General features: G+C 50.6%; 1 protein-coding gene and 1 long non-coding RNA gene across 8 annotated transcripts in view; one reads left to right on the top strand and one right to left on the bottom strand.

The window, feature by feature from the left end:
* KIRREL3 (kirre like nephrin family adhesion molecule 3) overlaps positions 1-12,278 on the top strand; it is a 584,878-nt gene that overhangs the window by 398,843 nt on the left and 173,757 nt on the right. The gene's annotated exons all lie outside the window — the stretch shown is intronic.
* The window catches only part of LOC129393424 (uncharacterized), a 144,139-nt gene that overhangs the window by 51,360 nt on the left and 80,501 nt on the right, over positions 1-12,278 (bottom strand). Inside the window, exon 3 of the long non-coding RNA XR_008620298.2 lies at positions 9,122-9,295. This is a non-coding gene — a long non-coding RNA (uncharacterized LOC129393424). The remainder of the gene's footprint in view (positions 1-9,121; positions 9,296-12,278) is intronic.

Below are 12,278 nucleotides of genomic sequence, written 5' to 3'. Positions count from 1 at the left end.
ATAACTCTGGTTGCTTAACCACAGTTGTCACACTCAGGAGAGACGAAAGGAAATCATAAATAATAGATGCTACATAAACAAGGTCCAATTAACCCAGCCACCAGCCCGGGGGGAAGACATACATTAGCCCTCTCTGCAAGAGGCTAAGGAGAGACATTAGGGAAACTGCCTGGAGCTTCACAGGTGTGGCTGGAGAGTCTCTCCTTTTGAACCCAACCTTCCCCACACCCCTTTCCTGAGGTCCGGTCTCAGAGCGGGGGAAACAAACCCAACCTGGGCTGGGCGGTGGTCAGGTCTCGCTGCAGTGCTCCTCAATCCAGCACAGTTCCATGCAGAGTTGAGTGGGCAGTAACTTTAGCCCTGTCTCCGGGTTAGTTTTCCATTCTCCTAGCATACTAATTGCATCACATTTCTCTTCTGCAACAAATACCCCTCTGGCCTGATTGTTTCTGCTACCCACCCTGTACTCTGACCCACAGGAAGTCATTTGTTTCTCAGGGCTAACAGCAAGCTGGGCTCCAGAGCTGCTTCTCCATCCCCTCCCCTCCTGTCCTGGACATAGGTCTCACCAGGCATCCCCATTGCCCATCTCCACTCCAGAAGTGCACTCCCAGCAGTTAGGCCCCAGGAAATGCAAGTCACCTGTGCCAGTTAGCAGTTTGCCAGCAGGCCCAATGCTCTGCCTCCAGGAGGAGTCCTCAGTGCCTCTGGGACCACCATCCCTTAGCCAGGGAGGGCTGGGAAGGGGGTTCCTACTGCAGCCACAGGATTTTGTGTATGGATTAGTCCAGGGTGATTATTGAGCTCAGAAGAAAGCAGCTCGTGATTAAGGGAGCCATTTGGGGAGGGGAGAGGAGGGAAGAGGAGGGGAGTTTCTCAAAACACCTGCCTGGGAACGCACTGGAGGAATGCCAGGCGCGCACCTCCCACAGACAGAGGAAGGGCACCAGGGGCTAAACGTGGTGGAAAAGCAAGGTTAGTGAATTTAATGAGGTGATCTTAGGCAGCTTAATTCAGCTCGATAGCCTGGGGCTAGAGGAGGAGCCCCCGCACAGGAAGTCAGAAGTTGGGCCTGCAGTAATTAGATTTCACAAATGCTGCTGTTATTCAGCACGTTGTTCCACACGCCTGCCAGGTGGATAGGAGGCTCCCAGCGGGGGCTTCTGAGACTGCCCCCTTCAGCTGCCTCCTGCTTTACTCTCCCACCTGTCCTGGCCCACCATGGCCCGCCCCCACCTCCAGCTGCATTCCTGGAATTGGCACCCAGCTCAGACTCCACCTGGGCCCACCCTGTCCCACCTGTGGGGTGGTCTAAAGGGTGAGGATGGAGCAGCAGCCACCAACCCTCCCTCCTGGGTTGGTAAGAGACAGCACGGCAGGCACGGGAGATGGTGAGAAAGGCTCTGGAGACAGCTGACGTGCTCGTTCCTCGGGCCCCTGCTGAGATGGGGCTGAGCAGTTGCCCTAGTGCCTGGGTGGATCCCTTTTCCCCAGACTTGCAGCTGCAGAGCTGACCCAGTAGTGATGTTCGTCCTTGTGGTGGGTGGCAACTCTGTCTTGATTGCAAGTGCTCAGCAACGCTCCCTATTCATCTGTGTACCCTGCAGGGCTAAGCAACTCGGCCCTTCAGCAAATCATTAGGACTAAGTTTCTCCATCTGTAAAATGGCTAATTGCAGAAGGCCACACAGCAGCAGGGACCCAGATCAAGCTCTTGCAGTAGGGAAGCTTTGTTTTGTCCTCGCTAGCAGCTGCCCTAAGTGTTACAACTCAAAGGGCAGAGGAAGCCACTTAATGCCTACATGATAATAACAGCGATCAATTAATAATGGCAATAATGGTCTTTGAACGTGGAGTGCTGCTTCTCTCCAGCGGGAGCCCAGTTCCTGCTCCTGAGGGACAGCCCCACCTGCGGAGAGGCTGCTCCCTCCAGTGGAAGGAGGTGGTCATGGTCACCGAGAGTCAGCTCTGAGCCAGATGTGGATCTCTCCTTCCTGATCTCTCCTCCAGCCCTTCCTCTCCCAGCCAAGAGTACTCATATTCACATTAGAAAGCAGCCCCAGCCATAAGAAACCCGTTCTGTCTGCCCAAAACCACACCAAATGTGTTATGGCGACTTCCTCGCCTTGCCCCTCTGGCCGCAGTTTTTCTTCCTGTACAAGGAGGTGAGCCAATCTCGGCTCAGCTACTCCATCATTTCCCTGGGTTTAGGGAGTGGAAGCCCCCAGGTATTTTCCTGGCTTTGCCCCTCCATCCACTCTGATGACCTCCTGGGAGGCCCTAGCTACTCATAAGCCCCACGACAAGTTCTGTGGTTGGTTCTTGGCTGCCAGAGAGAGCCCCTTGGAAGAGAACAACTGCTTAATAAGGATAAACATGTGGCATGCAATTTAAAAACCCTGGAATACCCGGCCATGTGATAGGCAGGTTCCAAAGCTGCTTACTTCAGCTAGAAAGCACTGCCTGGCCACCCCCGCCCCTTCCCATCATCTGAGCTTCTCGCCTTTCCCATCCAGAGTCCTCCCTTGACCCCCCAAATCCCTTCCCATCTTTAATCAGTCTAAGCTTTTAAAGAAAGAAAAAAAGAGTGCAGAAGAAGGCCAGCATGTAGATGTATGGCACTTAGAGATGTTTTAAGGCCCCTGCAGAGTTCAAGGAGAATGTCCCAAGAATGTTAAGCATGCTCCCTCCCCTGGGTCTCTCCCCTCACTGCCAACCTTGAACCAAGTTATGCAGCTTGGAAACTGACTGGAGTCCTCCGGTTCCCTCCCTGGAAGGTCGAGGGTCTCGGCCTGGCATCAACCCCTGGGGTGTGTAAGGTCATCTGGGATGTGGTCTGGAGACCACCCTAAGGTGGGGAAATGTGGAAGGCAGTTCCCAGAGAGCCCAGACTTCCCTCCCCCATGGCCCTGTGAAATCGACAACTTAATAATTCTTAACATTTATTGGGTCTGTGTTCCAAAGGATGTACATGTCATCATCTGCTCACTCCTCACAACTCCATGAGTTAGGTATTATTTCCCCGTATTTTACAGACTTGGAAACTGAAACACAGAAAGATTAAATAAATTCTCCAGAGTGACACAGCTAGTAAGTGATACACCCGAAATCCAAACCCACACTCCAGATCCACTCTCATAAACACCATACTAAACTGTGCCTTCATAAAAATAATATTTTAACATTAATAATACTAGTGACTCTGATTTGAGTGCTTTAGATGCTGGGTGCATGCTAAGAGCTTCCCATGGCTTATGCTGGAATGCTCGAAACAGGCTCTATGAAGCAAATATGATTATTAGCTCCATTTTACTGAAGAAATGGAGGCTCAGGGAGATTGAATAATTGACTTAGTTACAGAGATAATGAGTGGTCAACTGGGATTCCTTCCCAAGATGGCCTGCGTCCCTCTGGACCACACTATGGCTCACTGCCCCCTGCCAAAGGGGCCATTCTGTGTGTCACTTCCCTGAGGCAGAGAATGAACAGGAGGAACCTCCAAGGTTCCCTTCTGCCCTTTGTGCCTCTAATTTGATCCCAGAGGAAAGATGCAATGAGAGGACTCCCTCTGCTTAACTCCCAAGAGGGACCATGTCCCATGCCCTCCAGACCTCACTCTCTACCCATATGCCCCATGCTTTCCCCACCCCATTCCCACTCCCAGCATCCCTACTCAACTCAGGCGGGCCGCACAGCTCCAGGCCCAGCATGATGGATATGTGTGGCCAAGAATGGCAATGTATTTATTAAGTGAAACCGACAACTTTCATTAACCCAAGTAGACATTATTAAAACGCGCCGGTTGTCTCTGGGAAATGAAGTGCCCAGCACAGGCTGTGAGCAGAGCTCCTATTTGCGTGCGCCAAGCTGCTGAGTGTGGGTTGTGCCTCCCTCCTGGCATCCTGAGTCTCATCCATCATGTCCCATGAAGTAGGTCCCATCCTGAGCCCCCACACCACTTCACAGCAGTCACCGCAGGACTCCTCCCCCTGAGCCTCAAATCCCAGACCCGAGTGGCCTGAGACCTGGAGACCATGGGTGCTCCATTGCTCCCACTCCCGGCGCCTGAAGATGAAGCTGCTCACTGGGACCCTGATCCTCTACATTAAGTGCAGCACATTATACCTGCCTGGAATCCTGGCAGTGACTAAGGAGGCACCAACTGCAAATGTGACTTCGTAAGATCCCAGGAGTCCGTCCCTAGATATAGTTATCCATGGGGCCCCAACCTGCTGCAGATGGGAGAGCAGGGAATCCAGGAGAAAAGCCAAGAGCATGGGAGGAGCCAAGGAGAAAGGGCAGGGCCAAGAAAGGCCACACCCTCACCAGGCTCGATGCATTGTCTGCGATTATGGGTCTTTGTTGAGGTGAAGGAAGCAGTAATAATAATCTCATCTGCCACTTTGCAATTTACAATGCACTTTTACATATGCCGTTTCATTTGCTCCTCCTAAGTGTGCTATGAGGGAGAGAGCATCAGCCTGATTTCTCTTTTGTCCCCATGAGGAGAGGGGGCTTGGGGTTACATAATTCTGCTGTGAGGGTCTGTGAAGTTAGCAGGTTGCAGCTCTGGGGTGAGTCTAGCGTTGCTTCTCTGAGTCACCTCCTTTCGAAGATCTCCTCTTTTATTATGTTCCAAACATGGACACCTGGCAACGCTCAGACACGCTTGTTTAGAAGTGGGCCATTCTGCGCAGCCTCAGACCCCCTGCTGCGTGCACCATGGCTCCAGGCAGTGTGCTGTGAACACCCACCCACCCCATGTGGCCCAAGGACACACCTGTAAGTCAACGGATCAGAACCCTCCAGCCGTAGAGGCAGCAGAGGATTTAGAGTGGCCAAGAAGGACTGTACTAACACTAACTGCGAACGGCCTGGTCCTCAGTTTCCCTGTCTGGACAGTGAATTTCTCTGTAGGGCTGTGGTGAAGACTAAATGAGATATGGTATACACATTATCTTGTACAAGCCTGGCACATGGTACATGTTCAACAAATGGCAGCTCTTACTGTTCTTATTAAAGAATGCTAGACAAAAATGCAATGCAGCCAGTATGTATGGAATACTCGGTTTCATCCTAGCTTAGGAACAGAATGCCTCAGACCTTCAGGGTGGTCTTCCTGCCCATTCCCACGTGTACACTCACCCCTGTCAGCTCTGCGTCCTCGTTTTCGGTTCAGAAATACAGTGGTCATAATACTGGACACCCGGAGGAGATAGCACAAGGACAGAAGCTATTGCTTATTCATCTTTGATTTCCACAGCCTAGCATGTGGCCTCATGTGAAGGATTATCAGTAAATATTACTGAATGGATAGAAGGGAGGGAGGAAGGAAAAAAGGGAGAAAGGAAAGCAGGAAGGAAGGAAGGAAGTCAACTGAAAAGTGAATGGATAATGTGAATTGTGGCATTCTTTGGCTGATTGGCCATCTCAAAACAGATTCTGGTTCCTCTTAAAGATGGGACCATGATGTTGATCTCCAGTCTCGGGGCTAGTGGGAGGAGGGGGGGCTATTTGGGGAGACATGGGTAAAAAGCCTTGTATCAGGGAACACGAGTTCTCTCTCCACTCCCTGGCTTCTCCCATACGTCCCTTCCCATCAGAAACCCTGGTCAATCCGGAGCTACCAGCATCCCAGGGCCAGGTGAGGCAACAGCCCCAGCACACCTGCCCAGGATATGGCTGCTACGCACCAGGCAGGGCCCAGAGAAACATGCAGCCGTGTGCTGCCAGAGAGCAGATGCAGCAGCGCTGGGCACTGAGGCGTGGCTCCAGCACAGCTGCTCAGGGGGCCAAGACCCAAGCATGTTCCTCCCAGTTCAGCATGTCTGCAGAGACAGGGTCAGGAGGTGAGGACCATACAGGGGCCAGCCATTGAGGTTTCTGTGTGCCCCCTCTCTCCCCTTCTGTGGCCCTCCCTGCTTAGTCAAGGTCCCCATATCCTTGGTGCCATCTGCAGCTTCCCCAGTCCTACCCTGTCCTGCCCATGATGCCCTCATTCCTGAGGCTCCCGGGCAGCTTCTGCCCCCTCATTCATTGGGAATGAGGGTTCTCATCACAGCGGAGGGAGGTATTTCTCCCCAAACGAGTTGCTGTGAGATGATGCCAGGAGGGCGCCGAGGCTGGCATGAGCCCCCACTTGCCTGCCCATCGGTATTCAATGGGAATTTATTGTTTTAATCAAAGTACTATGCTAAACAGGGAGTCCTGGGATCCTTGCCCTGGCATGGGGCCCAGCAGCTCCAGGAATCTGTAGGGGGATCTCTAAATAACAGTCCACAGAACACACAGTGGATTGATTCTTTTTTGGAGTGTGGCAGACCCCTCCCCTGCAGGGTGACGGTGGGTGAACTTGGAGGAGCATGTTCTAGGGTTCCTTGGTCTGAGCTAGGAGAGAGAGTGTCTCCTATTGGTCTCTATGCCTCAGTCAGGCCTCCAATCATTACTTCTTGAGACCTCTGTAGCCATAGCTGAGCTGGACAGGCCTACCTGCCCCTTGCCCTGCTGTGCTTTCCTGAGCTGAACTTACCATGGCCTTAAACTTTTCCAGAGCAGCTCATGAAAAGCTCCTCCCTTCTTACCTGTCCTCCCAGCCCCGCGAACTGCCCCCGACAGAACAGCAAGCTCAAGCCCAGGGCAGAGGGGTTTATCAAGGCCGTGGTGCCAAGGTCTCAGTAAGGGTCATAAATTGGAAGCCTGGCCCAGGTGATGCGGATCCACAGCTGGGGCAGGGCTTCAACCACGGGGCCACATGCCTGCCTTTCTGTGATGGGACTGTGACAGACGGGAGAGATCAGAGGCGTTCAAGCCAAAGGGAGGCAGGTCCCAGTTATGTCACTTCCTAGCTGTGTGACCTCAGGCAGAGCACTTGACCTCTCTGGGCCTCTCCCTCATCTGTCAGGGGAGGATGACAGCACAGGATGGTTGTGAGGATCGAGTGAGATAAAGTATATAGACTTGCATAAACGACGAGGCACCGGACAAAGGCAGGTTGCTATTACTATGGCTTCTGGGGCCCAGGTGGAAAGGGCAGAGGACCAGAGGCCAGACTTCTGGGAGAAGAGCTAGAAAGCTCAGTCCCTGTAGATAACCCCACACACCACGGGCTCCATAACCCCAAGACCCAAAAAGCCCCCAGGGCTGTGGCCTCCCTGCTGGAGCCACCTCTGACAGTGAGCACACAATGAGCTCCCTTCTTCAGAGCAGCCAGAGTAGGCTTTCATCAAAAGGCAAAACAGAAACGCTGCCAGGGCTGACCTCTTTGCCACCGCTCCTGGGGAAAGACTTTGTTTTGCAAGAAAGGAGGGGGCTACTCCTCCTCTCAGTAAACAAACTCAGCCATTCAATTAGTTCCTGCGAGGTGTTGATCATGCCACAGGAAAAGGCCGCAGCCCCTGCCTCGCAGCAGTCCGCTTCTGTGACTCTGTCAGGCAAATCAAAGAGGCGGCCTCAGGTGACCTTGTTTCATCTCAAACACACACAGGACCCCTTGTCTCCTCAAACTCATGCTGTCCCGTATGCAGGGTTCTCAGGCCAAGACCTCCACCTTTAGTCCAGTCCTTAAAAACGGGAGATGGCACGAGGGAATGGAGCTCCTAGAAATGGGCGCGGCAGGGGATGGAATTCAGGGGGATGAAACTCCAAATAGGTGTCCAGGATGTAGGTGGGGAGGGCGAATGGCACCGCAGGATGCATGAGAAGAATGGAGGAGGGGCGGCAAGTGGGCAGAGGGGGCCAGGACACTGCGAGGCCTCCTTTCTCTGGTTCTCTCAGGTGCCATAAGGAGAAAACCTGGTGGAGTGTTGAGGTAGAAGGCTTCTGTTACAGCCATCTATCTCCCATAATTAGCCATTTAGGAAGAAAATAGCCTTCAAATTCAAAGGTAAATTGACTTACATTGGGATAATAACGTTTGATTGAGCACGGGAAGTTCATCTTTAGAGTATGAGAGCAAACAAATTGCTTTTCGTCCCTGGTGCTTGGAAAGAAACAAGATGAGATTGCAGGTGCTCCCGGAGCTGTGTTCCCATCACCTCAGGGCATTAGCAGGCCCAGGGCTGAGCTGCAAAACCCAAGATGCCCACGGCTGCCGCTCAGTCTCTCTGCCAGTTGTTTTCTGATCCTTGTTCTGGAGGGTTTTAAAATTATATTGCATCACATTGATGCAGCAATCAGTTATTATTGTCAACAAGAGCATGAAGAGACATAAATTCTCTCCCTTAGATAGAGGCTGGTTCATAAATACATTTCTTTATTGCTTCCTAGATTGGAAAGATTGCTCTGTGCTTTGGCTTCCTGGAACATCGGGGGGCTGGGAGGACGGGGGACAAAGGGTTTTAAATTTCGCTTCTGACTAAGATTGTGAAATCCTGGGTAATTTCCTGAAGAGGTCACTGGATGCTGACCTTCCTGGGGTAGGAGATCCGTGGAGGGGTGAGAGAGAGAAGGGAATATGCAAATAATTAAAATAGAATGCTCTGATATGGACAAAACTGATGGGTGACTGGGAGAGGAACAGTAACCCTAACTGAAGAAGTCAGGGTCTTTTTTCCCAGAGGAGGAAAGTTTAAGCCAAGCTTTGAAAGATGAGACATGGAAGTGAATGATCAAAGGTGTATAAGGAGCCCTTCCTTGAATACTTTGGATTCTGGCAAAAATTCAAATTTTACTTATCTTCCTAGTAGAAACCAGGAATCATCTCGTTGGAGCTCTATTTCAGCTATGTCTTTCTTCCATTTTTTCTGATCATGTATGTTTGGAGTAAGAGTAAAGGGATTTGCACCACCCATAGATTTGAGTGTTGGAGTGGGGTGGTTGGTGGAGTTGGGTGGTGCACATGCACAACCCAAGTGGCTAGCTCGTGGGTATGAAAGGTTTAAGGACCTAGAGTTTAAATACAGAGGAACAAGGCAAGAAACACATTTCTTCTTAGCTAATAAGGACCTATATTAGTTATCTCTTGCTGTATTAAAATTAGCAGTTTAAGACAATAGACATTTATTACCTCTAAATATATGTGGGTCAAGAATCTGGGCACAGCTTAGATGGGCCCTCTGCTTCAAGGTCTCTCCCAAGGCTGCAATCAAGATGTTAAGTCAGGGCTTTACCATCTCAAGGCTTACCTGGGGCAGGGTTGGCTTCCAAGCTCACTCACATGCTTGTCAGTTGGATTCAATTCCTTGTAGGCTGTTGGATTGAGAGCCTCATTTGCCCACTGGATACTGGCTACAGGCTACACTCAGTTCTTGCCACATAGGCCTCTCCAATATAGCAGCTTTCTTCATCAAAGCAAGCATCTGAGAAGGAGAGACACAGAGAAAAAGAGAGAGCCAAGAGGACAGAACACGCAAACTAGTCCTTTATAACTTAACTAGAGAGGTGATAGCCCATCACTCTCGCTGTGTTCTATTGGTTAGAAGCAAGTCACCAGGTCTAGCCCATACTCAAGGGAAGGGAGCACACAGGGGTCTGAAAACCAGGAGGCAGGAGTAATTGGCAAGCTGCCCACCATGGGACCTTGGCTGTCAAGTTAAGTCCCCTGATGCAAGTCTAAGAAAATAGAAACCAGCTGGGGTCAAGCCAGGAGCAGAGCCCTGGTCTTCTGGCTCTTTCTCCAGGGCCCTTCAACCACAGTGAAGGTTACACATCAGAGGGTCATTACTGTATGGACCAGAGACGGGGGAGTTCCTGGAGAAGCCTGATTAGAGCTTCTATATGCAAGAGCTGTAAGCAGGTCCCCTTCAGAGGCTTGTGGGGATACCAGGTATCTTGGCTAGGCATGAGGAATGACAGACCCCTAGAGGCTTCCATTTGATGGAAAAGACAAATGGGCCCCTACTTTCTATGTGGGCCTCTATGTCTCTGACTCAGATCCAGCCACATGCCAGAAGAGAAAGGGGGTGAAGCAGAGACCCGCACAGGGGAGCTAGAGGAATAAACAGCCCAGGAAGAGCTGGTCACCTTTTCATTTTAAGAGTTAAAGAGAACAGAGAAGAAGAAGAAAAGAGTCAGGCAATGGAATAGCAGGTGCAGCCGAAAGCGTGCCTGCCTCAGAGAGAGTCCATTAGGGGCCAAGACACCGAGCAGGGACAATGCGGCTGAGACAATGGAAGCAGCTGAAAAGCCCTGGAAATTGGGTGTGCAGACTCCCGCTTCTGGGATGTCTTAACAGATTAATAAGGCTTTTGAGGATTTCTAGAAACATTTATATGAGTCAGAGCCCTAAGAGGGGCCAATGTGGGGTTCTTTGAAGCTTCTCTTTTAGCAGCTTGAAACAGCAGATGTCTCTGCACCCAGCAAGGAGGGGTGAGGCCTGGGCAAGCCGGGAAAAGCTATTGTGTCTCTAGAAAATGGGAGCCCACAAGGGGACTTTATAACAGCCATTGAAGTCAGAAGGCAGGCACATTTCTTAGTTTGGGAACAATTATCTGGCCAAACAATGGGAGGGAGGCAGCCACTGCTCAGGCACAAAAACCACGTGATCTTCAGACTGGGGTTGAGAACATTCTAGGAAGCCTAAGAGTGAGCCCTACAGGTCAGAAGTAACGCTTGCAAGACAAAGCCAGAATTATTATTCCCACTGCAGAGGTAAGGAAACCGAAGCCCAGAAAAATTAAGTGACTTGCCCAAAGTCCCTCAGGAGTGAATGACAGAGTGGGCAATCAATGTGTATCAGTTTGGCATTCAACTGGCTGTAGCAGAGATCCAAAGTAAGTGGCATAAGCAAATTAGGGGTTTGCTTTTCTCTCACATAAAATGAAGACCAGGAGTAGATGGGAAGCCCATCCTTAGCACTGGCTTCCATTCTTGGGTCATACCTCATGGTCATAAAATGGCTGCTGAAGCTCCAGTCATCAGCCCCACATTTCAGGCAGGAAGAAGAAACAAGAGGAAAGGACAAAAGAGATGCACCTCCCAGGTGAATCAGCCATGTTTAAAGAAGCCTACCAGTGATCTCTGAATATTCGCATTAATCACCTCTAGCTTCTTAAGGAAGGCTAGGAAATCCATATTTGGTTAACTTGGGTAACCTGCCACACCAACAATGAAAGTACTGTAATGGTAAATAAATGGGAGAATGTATATTAGGTAGGCAAATAGCACTCTTTGCCCCAAGACCCAAATTTCCTGAATCTAAATCCAAAATTCTTTCCACTTCCTACATGGCCTATTGCAAACATGAACAAAATGTGACACACACTACTGAGCACTTCCAACCCCTCTGACCCTAGCAAAGTCACTGAACGCTTCACCACTCAGAAAGTCCCGCTCTTCAGACATTGGCGTGAGCCAAGAACTCCAGGAAAATATTCTTGCGCCTGCTCATTAGCTATTGGCTGGTCCAAATCTCTTCTCTAGGAGGTGTGGTCCACTCTGCTCAAATTACCTCAAGTCTCTACTTCTTTTAGGGGTATAAGCCAGGCACAGGTCTTTGCTCTCACTGTACAATCCTCATAGGATGCTATGGGTGACTTAAGTGGCTGCTGTGCTCTGTTTTAGACAGAACTGTACTTCCAAATGATACAGTACTGATCAAGGTAGGTAGAAAAGTGAAGACAGGAATGGGTGCAGAGGATGGTGACCGATTGCATACATTTTTGTTAATTCCCCAGCCATCAGGGGTAAGTTGCCACATTCTGCCCCATTGCTATCAACTTTTATTCCATGTCAGGGACCACAAGGGCTCCGTTTTTCACTGGCACAGCAAACAAGAGGCTCCACAATCCTCTGTCGGGGAAGGCACTCGAGAGAACCTTGGGACCACTTGCCCTTTGAGACCGAAATAGTTTGGAGCTCCAAGTGGGAACTGTGAAGCTGACGGCAAAAGAATGTGACAGGGTTGTCCTTCCCACCAGCTTCCTCTTTCCCTGTTTCCAAATTTCTTCCTGTGACATTTCAAGTTACAAGGCTCCCATCTCAGAACTTTGACTTTGAATGTCTTTTCATATTGGCCTTAAAGAAGATGGTGTCGTCAGTGACCTTTTTAAAAGACCACGGGGACTTAATTAAAAACTAAACTTGGCCACTTAATTCAGATGGTCCTGTCGACTCCTCGGCACTGATGTGAACTCAGCCTTGTCAGCTTGCAGCGGGCTACTGGCACTGCCCTTTGGTGTCCCGACATTGCGGGGCTGCAGAGTGACAGGCGGGCTCTGGCCCAGGCTCCAGGACCAGCGAGGCTGCTCTTGACAGAGAGGGCCCCCTGCCACGGAGAGCCAAGGGCTCTGATTGGGTGGGTAGTTCTGGGTAACTCGTGCTGGGAACGGCCCTCCAAAGGGA

The sequence above is a fragment of the Pan paniscus genome, chromosome 9 (assembly GCF_029289425.2).
Source record: "Pan paniscus chromosome 9, NHGRI_mPanPan1-v2.0_pri, whole genome shotgun sequence".
NCBI classification, from domain to species: Eukaryota; Metazoa; Chordata; class Mammalia; order Primates; family Hominidae; genus Pan; species Pan paniscus.
The sequence above is the reverse complement of the archived record's forward strand: the minus strand, read 5'-3'. Positions and strand labels throughout refer to the sequence as shown.